Raw genomic sequence first — 21,150 nt, 5'->3', positions numbered from 1 at the left:
TGATATTTAATGGAAATTTCATGGAACTTGAGGGAGTACCCCCAAATGCTGACTTTAGACTAGGGAAATTAGTCTTCCTACATTTCCTCTTCAGTTGGTCGGGAGAGACAGGATCCTTCATTCAGCCTCCCTCTATGAGAGATTAATCTTGGCTTTTCTCCCCGCATTGACTCTAACAAGTCTAGGAAGGCTGCCTGCCGTCAGCTGGTATTGCCCCCATTTCATTCTTCACTCACTGGGCCAGTTAAGAATGAATGAGCATGTGTGTACTGACTTTACTCATGATTCTCTACTTACAGCTAAAAATAAAGATCATCCATGGAATTTATATTGGGATTCCTGCATATTTCAGTTCTCTTAGCTTGATTACGTGTTGTCCCTTACTTTTTACTTGAACAGAGAAAGCTGATTCTCTCTGAGAACATATGCTTTATTGTGCTTGTTGACCTCAAATACATCTGTTACAAATGTAGCTGAATCTGGTACTAACAGCGAAAAAGATTGGCAGCAATGGGTGCATCTACTTTAGCAATTCACTCTTTACGATAGGATCAGATCAGTAGCTCAAAGCAGTTGGTGCTCTGGCTCCTCACATCTCCAGTATATTTGGTTCAGGGGGGTTAGTTCAGATTAAATATGATCTGCCTGCATGCCGTGTGTTACTAACATAAAAGAGGAGAGATGTTGATGCTTGGGGGTAAAATCCATCATATTCCATAGAAGAAGATTTTGAAGGGATCTCAAGTCTGGGTATAATTTCTTTCAAGTGTACATTTCCTCCTAGGAGAAGGGTGTCATGGGACATTGTTAAGATATGCCCATGCAACCCCTTCTTAAACAACAGTCAGGCCAGCTGTAATTGAATGCTGAGCATTTATCACAGTGAAGAAGTTGTGTGGCTACTAGCATGGCAATTCACACCTGCTTACAGAAATTAAAAAATAACTTGTCTGTTAGGGAGCGCAGGCAGGAAGCCAAAATTAAGTGCCTGTAAACCACATTATGTCAAGCACAGACACTGAATATCACAGTTCTGCTGCAAAAAGACACAGCCTGACTGCACTTTCTTCCTTTCCTGCCCTCCTAATTCAGCCACCTTTCAAGCACCAAGAGCTCTAGGGAGTGATCACCTATGATAATAAGATGTCATGCACCTTTTAAGCCTTTATAAAGTTTTTCAAGCCACTTCCAAGCTCTTAGGGAAATCTCAGTCGTCTTCACTTGCATAAGCATAGAACTAAAGTGTGATCATTATCAAAGATTATATACACAGAATTTATTTGTACCACTGCTGAGAAGGTTCAAATTCCCAAACAGAATGAGGAAAACAATCTTTCCTAAAGTGAGGTTTTCATCTGAAGAGTAGATTAACACAATTTCTCCTTCAGCAAATATACGTCCCTAGACAACAAAACATAATTAAGAAAGGTCTGTTGCTGGACTACCTTCTCTGTGGATGAAGAGAAATTTCTCTTATAGTCCTCACTAAACAAAGAAACAACTCTGGGATTTCAGACTTGTTTTGACATGGTCCCTGAAGAACTTCAACAACACCCATATGAAAGCCAAGATCCTATCTCAGCTTTTGGCTGTACTCCTTCCAGATGGCTTAAATTCTTGAACATTTGCACACATTGTTATCCATACACTGAAAAAAATATCCTTGGTCTTTTTTAAGAAAGCCGGTGAGGTGGAGCTGCCCCTAATGGCTTCCTAGGCTCTTTCTTGACCTGCCCCCAGGACCAAATGACTCCCAAGGGCAACCAACTCCCAGCTGCTACTCCCAGCAGATGAAGCATGTCAGTGATGCTGACACGCTATAAGACATTCATGGGATTGCACAAGACTTATTATGGCATGTTTCAGGGAGGATCCAAAGGCAGGGAAAGGGAGGGATCAAGGTGGCTTGGGGAGGAACAAATGTGGGAAAATAGAGAAACAATGGGATAAAAGAGGCCAGCTCTGCATAAACAGGCTGCTTGTCAGTACACTTGTCTGGCCATGCCCTGCGCCTCGTCAGTGCAGTCTGTCCTATCTTCTTATTAAAGTCCATTTCAAAGTATTTTCCTGGGTGAGGGGCTCTCTGTTCTGTGTGCATGTGTATGTGTGGAGGTCTGAGCACCAGCAACTGGGGTCACACCATGGATCATAGGTGCTCGCGTGTCTGTTGTGCCAGCAACTGGAGTGAGTGAGGGTGCATATGTTAGTGTGTGATCAACAGTGAATGTCAAGCTGGACCAGCTGGCAAGTAGTTGATGACCTGAGAGCCAGGTATGTGTGTGTGTCTTGGGGTGAGACCACAGGGCAGCCGGCTACTGGAGGGACCAGGGGAGTCCTCGCCAACTGCTGGAGAGACTATGGGGTCTGGGGTCAACTGAGACCTGCTTGTGTGTGTGTGTGTGTGTGTGTGTGTGTGTCTAGGGGTAGGCACCTCAGAGGAGTGAGGATCCAGGACCAGCTACTGGGTAGACTGACTGTCAAAGCCCAGCTACCAAGGGATCCATAGCATGTGTGTGTGTGTGTGTGTGTGTGTGTGTGTGTGTGAATGTGTTTGTGTGTGTAAGTGAGGGGTCTGTATCAGCAGCTGGAGTGGGGCTGCAGCCTCGAGGGCTCCTACATCCAGATGGCAGCAAATAGGCAGACTGGGGATCCAGGGACAGTTACTGGGTAGACTGAGTTTCTAAGTACAGCTGCTGGAGGAGTCCACATTACACATATGTGCATATATATATTTCCCACTAGTGGACCTTCCTGCTGAACAGCCAGAGAGGAACCAGATGAGGCTATTGGAGTTGTTTGCATCTGTGTGAATGCTGTGTCTGTCTGTCTGTATTGATCTGTATAGCTGGATGTGTATACACGTGTGTGTGTGTGTGTGTGTGTGTGTGTGTGTTTTATATACATGCATTCATGTGTTTGTGTGTGTGCCTACTGGGAATACATGTTCAGCCTCACTATTATATGGACCTAGGGGCATGGAGTTGCAGCAGCCTCGCTTCTATTGGGCTACTGAATTGGGTCTCCTCCTAAGAGTCAGTACTTTACAATTCAGATTTTAATGTCTTAAGAAAACTGTGTGAACGCTGAGTATTGTAAGTCTGGAGAGTCTTGTTACTAAGACAAAAATCATACCTCTTTTACAATCACGTTGATCATCTGACCTCCATGGTGTCTTGCAGCAGAGAGTTCCATGGTTTAATTATCTCTTGTGTCAAAAGGGTTTTATTTCATCAGTCTGGAAATTGCTGCTTTTCAATTTACTTGAATATTTTTAGCTGCCACTGTTATGCTAGACATGATTTAGTGTATCTTTATCATATTCACTTTCCTTGGTTGCCTTTCTAAGGTGAGCAGTCCTAGTACAACCTTTTTCATTTGAAAGGTTTTCCGTGCCCCCAGTCATTTTCATTGCCCTTCTGTGAACCTCTCCCAGTTTTCTTTAAGATAAAGTAGCTATTGCTGTACATGCCGTTTGAGGTAAGGCTGCATTATTTTTCATATTATTCTCTTCCTAACCCTGATCCATTAAGAGACATCTTGTTTGTTTTTCTGGGCCTCAGTGGCATACTGAAAAGGTCCTTAAGTAAGGTGTATATGGGGTACAAGCCCCCCTTCCTAACTACCTGAGACTGATTTAGAACTCTGTTGGTTGTACAGATAGTTGAAAAGAAGAGCTTTTGAGTTATCACAGTACATAAAAGCTCCCATTTGATACCAACCATTGGACCAAATCTTTTAGCAGTCCCCAAATACAGTTTGCTCTTTGGGTGTATTTGTTCCTGCAGCCCATCACTGCTGAGGTGTGTAAAACCTTTCCAGGCATGGAACATGTCAAGCTGAAAAGGAACATGTGAAAGGAAAGGAAGGCTGGTTAATGCAAAAGATGCATTATACAAAAATGGTAGCTTCCCACAGCATAGATATGTTCAGACAGTGGTGGTGTGGTGAGGTATGTCTGCATAAGGCACTTGGGGCAACAAGCAGGGTTGTCCCTGCTGAACAACTGACAAATTAAAAAAAAAAAAAAAAAGTGCTCAAAAAGCCCAGAAACTCACTATATGTATTGCCACAGTCCTACCTGTTGTTCCCAAATGCTGGTGGCCATTGTTTTGTATAACTTGTCCCAAGCTGTTATATCCCCTAGAATGATAGCCAAGGGATAAAGAGGTAGACTGCTTAAGAAAGCTGGCAGGAGATTGAATTTAATGTCCTGCCTATGGCCACAGAAATTGACAGCTTTATATTCTGGATACTAACCCCTGCCAAGTGACATAGACATATTTTATATGAAGACATGAATGAAACAAATGTGTTGCCAACACAGTCTAAGTGAGCTGGGAGAGTATGAGACGAAAGGAAAAATGTAGGTTGGGTATTTTTGTATGACTCCAATCAATATCCGTCTGGGAGAACTAGTGAGGGTTTTTCCCAGCAGCTCCTCTCCTCCAGAACTAGTTTGACTTTCAGCTAGCTGATAAAATAAAACAAAGTTATTTATGGCTCAGTCATAAAAGAGGCTAGAATTCATATCTGCTACCAGTTTTTATAAGCTAAGTACTAACAGTGCCACTGTGACCCACAAGTGAAGAAATCTGGTTTTTGTTTTAAATTACCTCTATTCCAGGGGCAAAAATTAGATCATTGACAGAACATTAGATAGCATTTTCCTTCAAGCCAGGAGAAAAGCTGCATGCAGAAAGGCAAGGAGACGTAGGGTGAGTACCATTGCTGTAAGCACATAAGCGGAAGGACCTCAGCTTTACAACTGCCAACAGATTATCAGCGCTTTACAAATAGCAATAACCCATGGAAAAACAGAGGGGTGGTTCCCATGGTGAAAGCAGCAGGTGCAGATGTCTTCTTAATTCCTTGTTCACAGACAGGTTCTAATACCTGCCTACTGCCCTTTCAGCTCCAGCCGCAGGAGAAAGGAAGAGGATCGCCTGTCAAGCATCCTGTTGGCCATTCTTTGCCATGACTCCTTTCCCACACACAGTTTCTTTCCTTAGACAGCTATGAGGATTTGTATCAGCAAATGATAATCTCTTGGCAGCTGGTGACGAGCTGGGCAGGAACTAGACAAAGCCAACAAGATGGAAAGAGGAAAAATAGTGCCTGTCTGCACTACAGAGAAATGTACCCGTGCGGAATTTCCAAAACACAGCTCAAAAGGATGGTCCCTGTTCTTCCATTGCTACTCCACTCAGAGGTATATCAGCTGGGCCATCTCAGAGCCAGCTCCAGGGCTTTTCCTGCAGCCATGCTAATGACCTTAAGTCCATCCTGCAGACCACTTCTATGTAGCACTGCAGATCTGCCAACCTGGCCTTAAGAGTTCTGGAAGACCCTAAAAAATGTTAAAGGGTCAGATGTATCTGACACCAATGTATCCCATGCTCCCTTTTCCATGAGTATACACTCACAATAAAACCCAAAGGAAACTTTCAGAGCCCAGAAAAGTAGTTCTGTTTTCCACCTGATTCCTGGCCACTGTCTGAACATAATTTGGGTCCAAGAGAGTTGGTTAGTATTCAAGCATCACTTCCTCCAAGCTCAAGATCAGAGCATCCCTATGAGTAGGAAGTCAAGCAAAGGAGGTAGGAGACCTGCATGGATGAGCAAGGAGCTCCTGGCAAAACTCAACCAGAAGAAGGAAGTATACAGAAAGTGGAAAGGGGGACAGGCCACTTGGGAGGAATATAGGAACGTTGTCAGAGTATGCAGGGATGTGACGAGGAAGGCTAAGGCCCATTTGGAATTAAATCTGGCGAGAGATGTCAAGGACAGCAAGAAGGGCTTCTTCAAATACAGCAGTAGCAAGAGGAAGACTAGGGAAAATGTGGGCCCTTTGCTGAATGGGGTGGGTGCCCTGGTGACGAAGGATGCAGAGAAGGCAGAGTTACTGAATGCCTTCTTTGCTTCAGTCTTTCCTGCTCAGGCCAGCCCTCAGGAACCCCAGACCTTGGAGGCAAGAGAGAAAGTCTGGAGAAATGAAGACTTTCCCTTGGTTGAGGAGGATCGGGTTAGAGATCATTTAAGCAAACTTGACACCCACAAATCCATGGGCCCCAATGGGATGCACCCACGAGTGCTGAGGGAGCTGGCGGATGTCATTGCTAAGCCACTCTCCATCATCTTTGAAAGGCCCTGGAGGACAGGAGAGGTGCCTGAAGACTGGAAGAAAGCCAGTGTCACCCCAGTCTTCAAAAAGGGCAAGAAGGAGGACCCAGGGAACTACAGGCCAGTCAGCCTCACCTCCATCCCTGGAAAGGTGAGGGAGCAGCTCATGCTAGAGGCCATCTCCAAGCATGTGGAGGACAAGAAGGTGATCAGGAGTAGTCAGCATGGCTTCACCAAGGGGAAATCATGCTTAACCAATCTGATAGCCTTCTCTGATGGAATGACTGGCTGGGTAGATGAGGGGAGAGCAGTGGATGTTGTCTACCTAGACTTCAGCCAGGCTTTTGACACTGTCTCCCATAACATCCTCATAGACAAGCTCAGGAAGTGTGGGCTAGATGAGTGGACAGTGAGGTGGATTGAGAACTGGCTGAATGGCAGACCTCAGAGAGTTGTGATCAGTGGCACAGAGTCTAGTTGGAGGCCTGTAGCTAGCGGTGTCCCCCAGGGGTCAGTGCTGGGTCCGGTCTTGTTCAGCTTATTCATCAGTGACCTGGATGAAGGCATAGAGTGCACCCTCAGCAAGTTTGCTGACGATACAAAACTGGGAGGAGTGGCCAATACCCCAGAGGGCTGTGCTGCCATTCAGAGAGACCTGGACAGGCTGGAGAGGTGGGCAGAGAGGAACCTCATGAAGTTCAACAAAGGGAAGTGCAGGGTCCTGCACCTGGGGAGGAATAACCCCATGCACCAGTACAAGCTGGGGGCTGACCTGCTGGAAAGCAGCTCTGCGGAGAAGGACCTGGGAGTGCTGGTGGACACCAAGTTAAGCATGAGGCAGCAATGTGCCCTTGTGGCCAAGAAGGCCAATGGTATCCTGGGGTGCATCAGGAAGAGTGTTGCCAGCAGGTCGAGGGAGGTGGTCCTTCCCCTCTACTCAGCCCTGGTGAGGCCACATCTGGAGTACTGTGTCCAGTTCTGGGCTCTCCAGTACAAGAGGGATGTGGCACTACTGGAGCAAGTCCAGCGAAGGGCTACAAAGATGATTAGGGGACTGGAGCATCTCTCTTATGAGGAAAGACAGAGAGCTGGGCCTGTTTAGCCTAGAGAAGAGAAGGCTGAGAGGAGATCTTATTAATGTGTACAAGTATCTGAAGGGAGGGTGTCAAGAGGATGGCACCAGACTCTTTTCAGTGGTGCCCAGCGACAGGACGCGAGGCAACGGGCACAAACTGAAACACAGACGCTTCCATCTGAACATGAGGAAAAACTTTTTCACTGTGAGGGTGACAGAGCACTGGAACAGGTTGCCCAGAGAGTTTGTGGAGTCTCCTTCTCTGGAGATATTCAAAACCCACCTGGATGCAATCCTGTGCAATGTGCTCTAGGTGACCCTGTTTGAGCAGGGGGGTTGGACTAGATGATCTCCTGAGGTCCCTTCCAACCTCAACCATTCTGTGATTCTGTGATCTTCTCATAAGCTAATTGTTACTTATTAAAGCATGACTCATAACATTGTTGCAGCACATTTAGGAGATTCTCCTCAAAACTACAGTCCCTCTGGTTGCCAGATGCTTCCTTACACAATGCTCTCTGTTCTCTCTTCTCTGCTCTGATCCACATCTGAAAGTCAGATGCAGCAAAGACAAGCACAATTGCTTGTTTAGATGAATTCCAACATGTTTTTTGATTTCCTCCCAGCACTTTATAGCCTTTGTCATTTACCTTAGTTCACTCTTCCATTTTATTATCTAAGTTGAACTGCTTTAAATTCAATCAAAAAGTACCACCTGTCTGATTGTTTTCAGTATAGCGTTGTCCCTGGGTGCATGTTCTGTTGGCCTTTCATGTTGTAAAGCAATTGTGTACAATGATATTAGGGCCCAAAGAGCCATGATGGATAACTAGTTGTTAGTTCATGTTTTTCCAGCTAATTTAGTTCTTCCAGCAACATAAAGAAAAATGCTTCAAGAGAATGTACTCCAAACAACCAGTGTCCCCTATTGGCTTTCTTCAGTGCTGCAGAGACATTTATTACCTTTTCCTAGAACAAAATATGGTGTTAAATATAAAAACAATTGTTTAAATGGTCATAAGAAGTATTGGAGTGTACTATGGATACAGTCTATTTCAAAGCTCAGATTAGGGAAAATTTATAGTCAGGGATTTTATTGTTCCAAAAGCTTGGCTTAGCTATTTAATATTGATTTTAAGATTATGATAAAATATATTTCTATTGATTTCCATGCGGAAAAATGCACCATTACAAGAATTTCTGGCTCAATATATTTCTGGTGGGTAAAGGTGCTCTTGGGTCTTTCAAGTTCAGGTTTGTTGCACGCTATGGTCTTGTAGTACCAGAGGAGAGTGGGATATGAGAAGGTGGAACAGAAGTACTGAACTCACACGTTTCCATGTCTCAAGACAAAGGGAGGTGACCCAGGAAAAAAGGCAGACACCGTTCTGGTGTGGTGTATTAGGGTTTTGTTAACAACATGTGATTGATTGGTCTCCTTTATAAAGGAATAGAGAATTATAACCTTTGCACATCTTTGCTTCAGTTACCTTGCCAAGCTATTCAGTAATACATAACTCTGCCTTAAGTTATACGCTGTTGCAAAGTTAAAAATAGTTCTATAAAAGAGATGTCATTTAACATTTAACTTAAGTTCCTCTGGGCTAGGCTATAACACTTTGAGTATTCAGGTTGTTAATATGAAATAGGACATCAAGTTTCTGTATTTCCATTTTTTATAATATTTTCTGCATGACACTAATTAGGTTGGGATTCATACCAGGTACACCTTATTATGGAAATCATCCTAATTTAATCAATAGAATGGCATGTGCCAGTCAACAAGAGTAAAAATTCCTTTTTATTTCCAGACCAAAATGAGTGTAAATTGAGTTAGAATGAGAGTACAATTCAGCAGCAGTAGGCTAAGCTTAGTTAGGAGGATGTTTTAACTTCCAAAGCCAAACACATCAATGCAGAGTCAAGATTACTTTTAAAAGCTGAAGCACTCAAGGGATCAAAATGCCCAGATTAAGCATTTCAGCAGTTTCATCCCCACTTTGCAGTATGTTGATGTTACTCCTGAAGGAAAAGACTCAACCATCAAAGTTTACTTAGAAAGTACTGCAGCTGCTTTTCCCTGCCTCCAGCTTATAAACCTAGCCCAACTAGTTGGTTTTTCTAAATTTATGACTACTTTGCCTCACCTGAGTAACACAAAACAATTAGAGCATACAAATGTGTCTACTCTTAGAAGTCTTTACAGACAAAAGCCTCAGTGGAAACTGATCACATTAAATTCAGCTGTTGGCTTTGAAGACTGCAGCCACAGCATTATTTCCCACTGTATTTGTAGGTTGGAAAATAAAATCAAGGTATCACCTTGTGACATGTTGGCTTGGATATATGTTTACCACAGTGCTTTTCTGCATGGAATGTATTAGACTTGCTCATGTGTACCATAATGCCCTGTGATAGCTAAGTTAATGAAACTGTTTCATTAGCTTGTGAAGTACAAGGCAGAGTTTTTGGAACTGAAGGTCTTTGCTTCTCTGCCTTACAGGCTATATATGTAGTTACTTGACAATTAGAGCGAGTGTACATGCAATATGATACTAGTGATTATGAGCACTGGCAGGTCCTCAGAAGGTTTATGTTTAAAATTACCTACTGTTCAGCTCTTTGAAGTAAACATTGCTGTTACTTACATTGATTTCAAATGCTATAGAATCTAGTCTATGAGTCTTTAAGACCTGAAGATTAAACTTTATGACAATGCTTAGAAATCATGATAGCAGGTAGCACAAGCATGAGCAGAATGAATTAATACCATCAGGGATTCCTGAACAGATCAGCAAGGAAGGCTCCAAAGGTGCTCAGCACTTGGGGGAGAAAAGGCTTAAAGAAGCACTATTCTCTGACAGCTGTAATTCACTTAAAAGTCTTGTTGATGATCAAAAAGTGAGATTATCCACAGAGCTGAGGACATCTTAAAGCTCTGCTAGTTTCTGCTGTAGGAGCCTGATCCCACTGACACCCTGACATGAGGAAGGAGTCCCATCAACCTCCATGAGGTCTGGCTCATGCTGTGAAAGAGTTAAAGACTCCAGAACATTAACAGCAAGGAGAAAATGTTAGTCTGTTAAAGTCTGTCCTCAAAACCCCAGAAAATACCAACCAATCTACAAGGAACTAATATCTCAACATATCCCTAAAAATCCAATTAGCAGCTGCAACCCTGAATTCTATCTTTGTCCAAAAATACATCTTGTTCCTTTTTACAGTGGGTTTGCACTTTATCCTTCCACCACACACACACACGCTTCAGTAGCTGACTTTTTCCATCCATACCAAATTACAGACTCTTTTCTGTGAAGTAATTTTGTCTGAATTGCCTGTGCACCCACCCATCCCATCCCAGTTTTAGTCTGTGGCATCTTGTTTTCAAATTAGTTGCTATCTTAAACAGCTTACTGCCTTCAATCTGTTCCTCTCAAGATTTTGTTTACCTCTCTGACAGTCTCCCATTTTACCTCATTTCTTCCTCAGGCTGCACAGGCCAGCACAGGCTAATCCTTCCTCATAATTCAAAGTCAAAACCTCTAGAGTATTTAAAATTTTACTTCATAACACCTTTTCAATTTCAAACCTCTAAGCAATTTTATTACTGCCCAGAATAGTATATAATATTAATATTTTTCAAATTACAGTACAGAAAAATACACTTTAGGTATTTAAGGTGTACAATACCATACACATGTACTCCCTGAGCAGCTCAGGTTTCCTGCTACCTGCTATTCCAATAATAGATTCACTTTTTGCTATTGCTATGGGTGTGTGTGGGGGGGAACAGCTCACTGAACACTCCCCCCTCCATCTCTACTTCCTCCTGTTTTTCATGTTTTATGCACAAACATCTATACCTCCTTCCAGGATACCAAGACAGCCCTACTTTGTCCTTTATAGTCACCAGATACAATACGTGCTGATTGCAAGTAAGATATCTACTTGAAATGAATCATGCATCCTATTTGTTTAGTCCTTTTCTCTTCTTAGGTGAAAAATCAAAGTCTTCTCTCAGATAATTCGCAATGGATGAAATTCACTGCTGAGCAGAAGGCCAACCCAAAGCCTGTACAATGCTGAATTGCCTTTAAAGCTCTATTTTGAATGTTTCTGAAAGACTAGGTTCATGCCTATGCATTTCATAGATGCATTTCTGTAACATTAGTAAAAATACGCAGAGATATCATTATGCAGTGGGTTATTTCCATAAATGACTCAGTTATTGATATACTCATAGATGGTTACCAGACATAGTGGTTTGCATTTTCAATGCTGCAATTTGCTGCGGGAGCATTGGACAGAGGTCAGTCCTTGTTTCTGTTTCCTGATGGGTTGATTCTCACACCTACTGAGAGTTTTAAAGCTGATTCCTTCCAGAAAGATTTTCAGTTCAGAAATGTAAAGATTCATGACACTGTTGTTATTTCCAAAATTTTTTGAGCAATTCACTTGGATGGAGTTTTGAAAAGTGAATAAAAGAGACTTTTATAAAAGTGCATGAATGCATTTTCACCAGCTTTTGGTTCAATCACATCTTTTGCATGTACAAATAGAGGACACTCTTTGCACATATCTTTTATTATGAATGAAAGGAACAGGCAAGGATGTGATGGGAGAGGTGGGGATGATAATGGTTTGTACATTATTCTCCCCATCAACTCCATGGAGGTTTTATTGCTAAGATGAGGGCTGCATAAACTTTTCAGTATCTTGCCCGAGCTCATAAACACCTCCTTCAGACAAGGGAATGAGTTATCTAGAAACTGCACTGGAAGGAGAAGATCCTAACTGTGTAACCCAGAGCTGGGACTTTGCTCCTGAGACTAAGTATACGGCACACAAGTACTGGCAGACAGCCTTGAAGCTAATGGTCCCAGGCCCTACGGTCTAAGTGGAAGGAGAGAGGTCTGGGGGATCAGCGGGCCTAAGTATCTTCTTGTTCTCTCTGTGTGATTGTGCAGAGGACAGGCATTGTTGCTCAGGATAACATAGCAGGATAAAATCTAAATGGGGACAACTTTGGAATTTTCCTGCTCCCAGCTCCCTTGTCAAAGTTTGCTAACACTTTCCATCCATAAAACAGAGCCATAAGGAGCAATACACAGTTTACATCATTATTACCTGTTAAGACAGCTTTCATAAATCAAGACAGACTTTAAAATTACCCACATCAGTTTAAAATACTGCAAGGCCCTCCACCAAAGACAAAATTAAATATTTTTTTTCTCCAAGGTACCAAAAAAGGGATGTGTGTGTTGGAAGAGGGGCTTCCCCTCACCCTCTTTCTCATTCTTCTTTCTTTATGAGCATTCCTCACAGTACCAAGGCTTTGGGCTAGACAACCTGGTTAGTCATCAGATCCAGCAGAGAAAGAGTCAGGCAGTTTTGTATTTGACAGGAAGACTTTCACATGGAAGAGGTCTGTGCCTTGCCTTGCAGCAAGTAAACAAGGGGGTGAAGCCTTTGGATCTTGAAGTCTGGATAGGACTGGGAAGCAACTGTGTGAACCTTACCACTGAGAGGGAAAAATAGTGCTTAAAGGAAGGGTGGCAATGTTAGTCTAGCACTAGGGACAGAGGGCAACAGCCTCAGCCCTGCTTCACTCATTCCCCTAATACTCTGCCTCCATCTCCTACAGTAGGTGTTCTTCCAGCTCTTCCAGGTACTTCAACCCCTGTTTGTCTTATCTAACTCAAGGCACCTGAGGTGCTATTGAAGGAGACAGTCATGCCAGTAATTTTGAGTTACTCACAGTTGTAGGGCTGTCATTGCTATCCTAACATAACTCAATGGAAGCAGGAAACTGCAGGCATTTTTTCCCACATGTAAGATACCTCTGTTGTCTCAAAAGAACAATTTTGGTGCCAAGAACTTCTGGCTACCTGTATCTCAGCAAACCCTCCAGGCATGGAAACACAACCGCTTATTAAACTAACCTGCTTGGGCAGACCCTGGAGCGCTTTTGGCCTATGCGAGGTACCATTCTCCTAAAGGCTCTCCCAGCAAGTTTTGGGAACTTGCACAGGTCAAGAGCTGCTCCCAGCAGGCAGTTTGCAGGGATCAATCCTATTTTGGGGTCCTGAGAGGGTTTACAGGTATGGAGCAGGTCAGTTGCTATCCATGAGCCTCTGTTGGCCTCATGGACTCTGTGGCTGTGTCCCCTGGTAGACCTTGTGTATGGCTCTGGATGCCACTTCTCTCAAGGCCATGGGGAAGAGCTACCTCAACCCTGCTCATGTGCTGAATGCTTTGCTACATTTCTTGGGAGGGACAAATACTGGAGTCTGAGACAGTCTTTGCTTTTATTGCCATGCACATGCTAGCTGTGATGCAAGTTAACTGCTGGTGCACTGGTTCTTTTAAACAGTTTTCATTTGATTTTCTGCCATCAGCAAACATATGTTTGCGGAATAAAGCCCTCCCTTTGGCATTAATACACACTGCCAAGCATAAGCATCCTTACTCTTAGCCTTGTGGCAGACCACTTGCTAACTACTCCACCCATTGCTCCTTCAGCCATGAAGATGCTCTTTATTGGTGTCAGCGCTCTGGTTGGTTATCCACTTAAATGCCTTCTCTCTTTTATATGCTGGCTGACTTCTTAAATGTTGCTGCTGCGTGATAGAGTACCAAGCCCCATCTGACACAGGAGAAATAGCTTATATACATTATGTCCCTTCATCTTTAGTACCAAACACAGTATTTTCTTTGAAAAAAAAAAAAGCAATATACAAGTCATGCAAGAAGGACATAGGAAAGGCATTTGACATGGAGATTGAAATTCAGCAAATTTGACTCCTACAACAATATTGATTATTGATCTCTGGAAAACTCAATTTGCAAACTCCTTTTCAATAAAAACCTTTACAGGTTCTCACTGCTTTCACTGCAATATATTCTGCCAGGTCAGAGATCCCTCATTTCTGTGGCACAACAGTAATTTGAATCAAAAGGTGGCTATTATCCTATGGCAGAAGGTTCCAAAATAATGAGAGAGGTTATGCTATAGCAAGCAAGCAGACAAAGAAATGGCCCCTTTTTTCATTCCTTTTAACAACACATAGTACAACCACATCCACACACCTATATAAAAACACAAATACTCCTGCAACACCCCAAATCTCAAGCTGTAAAGAAAAGTAGCTTGTGGGAAGGCAGCTTTGCCATAGTAAGGCAGGTGAGAGAGAGAGACAGACTAGGAATAATAAGAAAGGTGACAATTTCTCAGAACTAAAATAGAAAAAAAATAAATGTTTAGCATCCATTTGTTAACTCAGATTGGACAAAATTTTTTTCCCAAAAGACAAAAAATGATCTATGGCAGCCTTCCTGAGCCAAGCATAGTCTGCAAGAACTCCAGACCAAACTTGGACTGATGGCAAAACTGAGCAACAGTTTTCCTTTTTATTTGTGATTTCCAATCAAATTCCTATCTCTTGTGATTTTAGGGGGTTTTCCCTGTCCCAGAGTCAAGAAGTTACCATTCCAAAATTATCAGTAAACCAGAACAGAGGTTGAATATTTATTCCTCTCTCTCTCTCTCTTTTTTTTTTTAAGCATCAGATATTACGAACCAGTAGACTCCAGTCTAGTCCATTGATTGGTCTGCAGTGATGCATCAGTTCTTTCTCAGTAGATCTGAGTAAAATGTTTTAGGTAAAATCACTCTATGGAAGTTAGAAAATGATCCAGTCTCCTAAAACCAACAAAGGCTGGTTTTAGACTTGAGTGGGCATTGGGTCAAGTCAGCATTGCTCTTAGTGTTCATTGTATAGTAAATATTGCATATTTAAAACCATCTGGTATGTTGCTCTTTCTTTGGTTAAATACATATTGCTTTTGCAATACATACATTGCAATATTTCTTGAGATTTTGACATATACTACTTTTAGACAGTGGTGGGGATGACCTGAGGAATACTGAAAATATTTTTTACTTATTGTATTGATTTCTGCAAGAAATGAGTCACTAAAAGCAGACAACGGAATTCATATGTGTTATGTATGAATTATAGACATTTCTAACATTATTCTTTCTAATTTACACCTCAGCAACATTAGACAAAATATATTGTGTCAGTTTCATTAGTCTTTGCCTTCTCCTTCCAGAAATATGAAGCAGATATTGATTTTACCAAATTAAAATGTAATCCAAATCTTTGGCTGTATGAATTGATCTAGACTTTTTTTAGAGTACATTGGTTTTCTAACTATAATCAATTTTGTCTCTTGACCTGTACTTCATATACAAGTATATTAAAATTATCTACAGGTTTCTTATAGATGTGGTTGTATATAGATGTATTATTGTCTCAAGAGTCTGGAGTTGGGCTAACTTTCTCCTTAAGCTTGTTATACAGCAGTTCCATAAGTCTGATGCCTGCTGTTAAAAGGGGGTTGCTCATTTTCCAGCAGTAAATAATGAAATGAAACAAATACAATATGTAATAGAATCAAACACAAGTACAATGAGTCCACAATTCAATTTGGATTTAATATAGTTGCTTAATCCTGTTAAGGGGTGCCCTCATGAGAAAGTTGCTTCAGCAGCCCAGAGCAGAGTTTGAAATGTGAGGACAGGCAGTTGAAGCTGGCTTTGTGATGCAGTGAAGGACCAGAGGGGACCACACACTTTCACACAGTGCCACAGAGCCAAGCCTGACACTCTTCTGGACTGAATGAGAGAGGTAGCGAGACTTCACAGATAGTATGGAGAAGGATGTAACAGTTATCAGCATCAGAGATGATTAGCTCTGCTTTCTGGCTATTTTGAAAGAGCCCAGGAGCAGGTGTAAGTATTGCACCTATCTGTTTGGTTTTATTTACGTTTTTTGTTTTTGCTGTGATGGGACCCTATCACAAGAAGACTATCACTCATCATTATATGAAGCAATGATAGCTTCGTCTGTGGCAACAAGAAGAGAGAAACACTGGAAATTAATATTTACTGTGCAGAAGTTGAAAGTCATTAATTTTTGTGAAATCATCATTTCACCTAGGAATGAGTAAGCCTTGCAAGAGACAGCAAGAAACCTGTGCAGCTGCTTCATAAAGTAAATTCTTTTTTGCAAAACACAGTCCTCAGACATAAATCCCACTTTTTCTGCAGGAAATGTATTTTTTTTTACAGGCATAGAACATCTTCCACCAGAACTCACTGTGGAGAACAGGTGGCATCTTATTGCTCCAGGAACATAAGGAGCAAAGGACTTGCCGTGCTCATAAAACATATTATGGAGCTAGCAAGGAGGAAGTTCTCTGGATTATTAGCATCAGGACGTGAAAACCCACACACATCTAACTACTTCAGTGGCTGACACTGCAGGAAAAAAACCCAAGGCACTAAAACCAGTCCATTAGTATACTATACCCCAATTATCCTACAAAACTATTGTTTTTTCTGTCTGTCTTCAAATTAATTCCTCATGCAGGGGACACATAATCCTAGAATATTTCCGCTTAAGATAACCCACATCCTGGCAATTCAGGTTTCCTCCTGTTTTTCAATTCTGGATGCATTCCCCCTTCCCCTGTCCCTGAATCAAACAGTCACTTTCTTGGAAGTTTTATTAAACTCCATCAATAAAAGGTACTAGCAGAACTGTTCTTGACCTGTTCATTTATCTCCACAGTGCTAGGACAGTGGTTTCCAATTTTTAATTTAATTTAATTTTTTTAACATACAGAACTCTAAAAAAATCCCCAGGTGTATCCAGGCTCCTTTTTAGTGATCATAAACCCATTGACAATGTCCCTCTTTTTCCATAGTTTTTGTGGACCCCTTGAAAGTGCTCCATGCACACCCAGGGTTTCTAGGGACTATGCACTGAAAATCACTGAGCTATACTGTTTTCTAAAAGTGGCCCTGCTGATGGGACAACACTTCACTGGGATGACTAGAAGATGAAGCTGTGAAGCAGAAGTTCATTCCCTGCTCCCTAACATCTGAAACAGGGAAAGTCACCTCCTCTCCAAGTACTCAGGAGCAGAGCACAAGTTAACAAATAGCTATCACTCAGGAGCAGTCCATGGTCTCCTTTACCTTTCTGCATGCCAGCAGAACACCTGCTGAACAGTCTGAATTAATTTGTGGCTGATGTCCTAAGGCATCCAAAGTGAAGTTGTTGCATGCCTTAGAACACTAACCATGTCAAAACTGGTCCTTTTACTCAGTGGACCTGCTGCTTGGACAGATTCCCTGCATGTTTTTACAGATTCAAATATGTCTTTGTGCTTGTATCTGTTTTTTGCCTCTGTTTGCACCATGGAACTGACAGGGGTCTGGCAAACAGAGGTCATTAGCATCTGGCTTATACTTTAACAGAAATAGCAGTGAAAGTGGGAAGTCACTCCCCTGATTTAAGTTCCTAAAGTTGGAGCTTAGGTTTAACATGCACTTCATGAAGAGAGGTGGGTTCCTATCCCAGGTGCTGTCAATGGAGCCCCCTGATGGCCTTGGACTTCTAACTTAGGCACTTCAATTAGACATCTAATGTTAGATGGCAAACCAAAGTGAACACCTTGTCCACTTCCACTGCAAGTCAGGCAAATTCTCCACTTAAGGTCAGGTCTGCCTCTGCACTAACCTTACTTTACCCCTGTTTTTTTCCTTTCTTTTCAGTGGGTGATGGTGGCATATATTTGGAATAGAAGACATGTCCTCAAAATTGCAGGTGAATTAGCAGGAATGTCAAGCAGTTAGAACTATTTTTTCTCAGTTACACACAGAGCAATCTGAAGTGAAGTCACCAAGGTAGAATTAACATCAAACCCCAAGAAGCTACCTTTGCAACGTCATTTTTCAGAGCAAAGTCACTTGTCAATGCCACTTCATTTTAAACTGACACAAAGAGGTTTGTTGGTGAGAAGGTATAGATGAAAGAAACTGCATCCTTCAGCCTGGAGAGGTCATGGTAGAGCTGTGTTTTGGGACCCTGTGTGTACTTGGGTGCCCTGATCCTCAACCAAATTAAAAGCTCAGTAGAAACACAGCTTGACGTGATCATTATATTGAGGCATTTAGACAGCACCATAAATATACATGCTGCTTTAGAGAATGCGGATAGACATGTTCTCCACCCTGAAGACCTTACAATCTGAATAATGAAGTAAAATTACAATTAGCACTTAATCTATTGAATATCTCCCATTGCGTGGCAGACCCTCACCTACTTTAATAATAGGGTTGTATCTTCTATCTCATCTACTGTATAAGTACACAGTGCTCAGTTAAATGGTTGTAGACTTTGACTTGTTAATACAATTTCCTTTGCTTCCTCAGTTTTCTTCTTCAGTCTTTTTTACCTAACTGCTGACTAGACCCAGCCCTATTGAGTTTGCCAGATCACAGCCCAGGCTCACAGCCAAGTGGAAATTAAATTTTAATCCATATTGCCAATTGTCAGGGTGGATGAATTTACCTAAATGCCCTGGTCCCTCAGTTAGAACTGTTTTACTTTTTGTTTCTGAGGAGAATGTGTTGCATTATTGAACAAGAAGTCCTTCTACTTTACCTGTGTCATTTAGTATCACAATTAGAAGAAGGCTGAAGAGAAGGAAACAAGTAGCAGAAGCCCTGAGATTTCAACATATTTCAATTGGGAGAATATTAGAAAGCTACCATTTGCCTTTGAGTTTTATAAAGTATATATACTGAAATTGTTCCTACATGTCCTATTAGATTAAGAAATATACTGTCAGAGATCCAAGTACAGTTTTCCTGTTTGTTATTATGAATGAAATACAAGTACTGAGAAATACATGCAAAACATTGGCGCTGTAACCAAAGAAAGATGTTTGTTGTTTTAAGTCTGCCAGACAACAGGGAACAGCTTCTTCCTGACTCTTCTCTCTTCTCTTCCAGGGGAGCCAAACATGGTTTGCCAGTTCTGAGCAGCAGGTCGCAGGTTCTGTCCTACCCCACAGTGTCACCTCCCCTACCCAGAACAACAAAGCTTTCCAAAGAGTCTTTTTCTCTGGGGTGAAAAAGCTAGTTCAGATGCCAGCTCAGACACTGCCATTAGGATGAAAAATAATGCTGTTTCTGACTGACTCCAAATTGCTGGAACGTACTGCTATTTGGACTCCTGTGTGCATCCATTAAAATTAAAATTATATCTTCTAAGAAAGAAATAATTAGACTCGAGATGAAAGTGTTATACTTAGCCTACCTTAAAGAGTATTAGACCACTCCATTCATTGTTATTATTGCTATTAATGCAACAGTGAAGAGGTAAAGAAAAGCTGTTGTCCCAGCTTGGGCATGTTTATGCTGCTAAGAATGTACTTGCTGGTGGGCAAACTCCATGCCTTTGAAGTGAGCTTCTTGATTTGAATTGATGGAAATTCATATGTCTGTTACTGCCCTTTCATTCGTCTGCTGAACTTCTCCTGGGAGAAGACTTAAGGTGATTTTGTTTTGTAGCCCCAAGGCTTAACAATAATAAATCTAGGTCCAGAAACAACCATGTTGGTTAATGTCACTAACTCATCATAACTGTCTTAGTAATTCAGCAGAAAAATCCATTCTTCAGATGCTCTCCAGGGTTTTCTTTGCATATTTTCCCCCTCTTTTTTAGGAAAACAAAAAGGAGTTAGGACTTCTAGGAGTTAGAGAAAGACTGAATCACTTTTTTGAAGTGGAGAGTTATTCATCATTATATCCACTTACTTTACGTAACATTCGTGGAGATACTGTAGGAAGACCAATATGAAGTGATTGTGACAAACCACACAGAAATATCTCAGCCAATATTATATCTCACTGTCTCTCACCTCAATCCACACCCTCCCCCCATAACAAATCTGTAACACAGCAGCGCCCCTGGAAGAATTTTAAAAGGCCACATTGTCCTAATTTAGTTACCTGCTGTTCCTGGAACATTCTTGACTGGAACTTGCAGAGGACTTTTGAGAAAGTGTTTTTTTCCCATTCTGAAAATGTTTATTTGTCTGTATTTCTCTCTCAGATGCATTATGGAGTTTCGATTTAGAAAGGGCTACCCATCCTGGAATAGCCAAAAGCTTGGTATGATGATTTGACATTTTCCTAGAGTCACAGAATATACCTTAGCTGTTTTCTGCTTATGAGTTTTATCTGTTGGAGTGAAATTCTTCAAGAAATAAAATACTGAACAACACCAGTTCCCTCAATAGTCCTTGACAGCTATGTGGGAAATCTCCCGATTCCCTGTGTACCCAAAACAGAACCTGGAGGACAAGTCCTTCAGGATGAAAGCACATGCTGTTTCCTGGAGGTGTGCTAACTCATGATTGTAGTGTGTAATAAATTTGTTGCTTCCAAGGGACCCAAATGCCAGAAAAGCAGTAAAACAAAGAAAAAACATATATTTAGCTAGACTTAACATCAAGCTTTTAAAAAGAAAGTTGGAACAAAACGGTAAAGTAAAAGATAAAACAGACATGAAGTTTAATCACTCTTTAGATAAAAACTGGAAATCTTTTTTATTGGTTACCATCGCTTCCTGAGAAATCTTGTTATCTTTAGATTTGGGGGAACACTGACAGCAGAAGTTTTGTAGAAACTCTCCCTCTCTCTCTCTTCCCCTTATGTACTTTAGGAATTTAAGGATTTAGGTTGCATTTGTATGGCTCTTTTCTAGATGTCCTGGTGCTAAGCAGTGATTCTTCACTAAACAGCAAAGGGGAATCTGATCTATGTAAATGCTCTTTTGCATAGCACCTGGCTCTTCCTGGTAACCAGATCAACATAGGCCTTAATCATTTTTACTCAGCCTATTCAAAAGTGTCCATTTTTTCACAAAAGAGAATTCTTCTTTTCTGACCAGCCCTGTTCCTGTCTTAGGTCTGGATTCACTTTGCTTCGCTTCGCTTCGCTTCACTTCACTTCACTTCCAAGTTCCTGTATTCAAAGCTGTCAAGAACTTCCCATTGTGTGATGAATGTTCCTTCAGAGCTAGGACACGGCT

This window comes from Apteryx mantelli, chromosome 1 (assembly GCF_036417845.1).
Source record: "Apteryx mantelli isolate bAptMan1 chromosome 1, bAptMan1.hap1, whole genome shotgun sequence".
Taxonomy (NCBI): Eukaryota; Metazoa; Chordata; class Aves; order Apterygiformes; family Apterygidae; genus Apteryx; species Apteryx mantelli.
Note: the sequence above shows the minus strand (reverse complement) of the source record.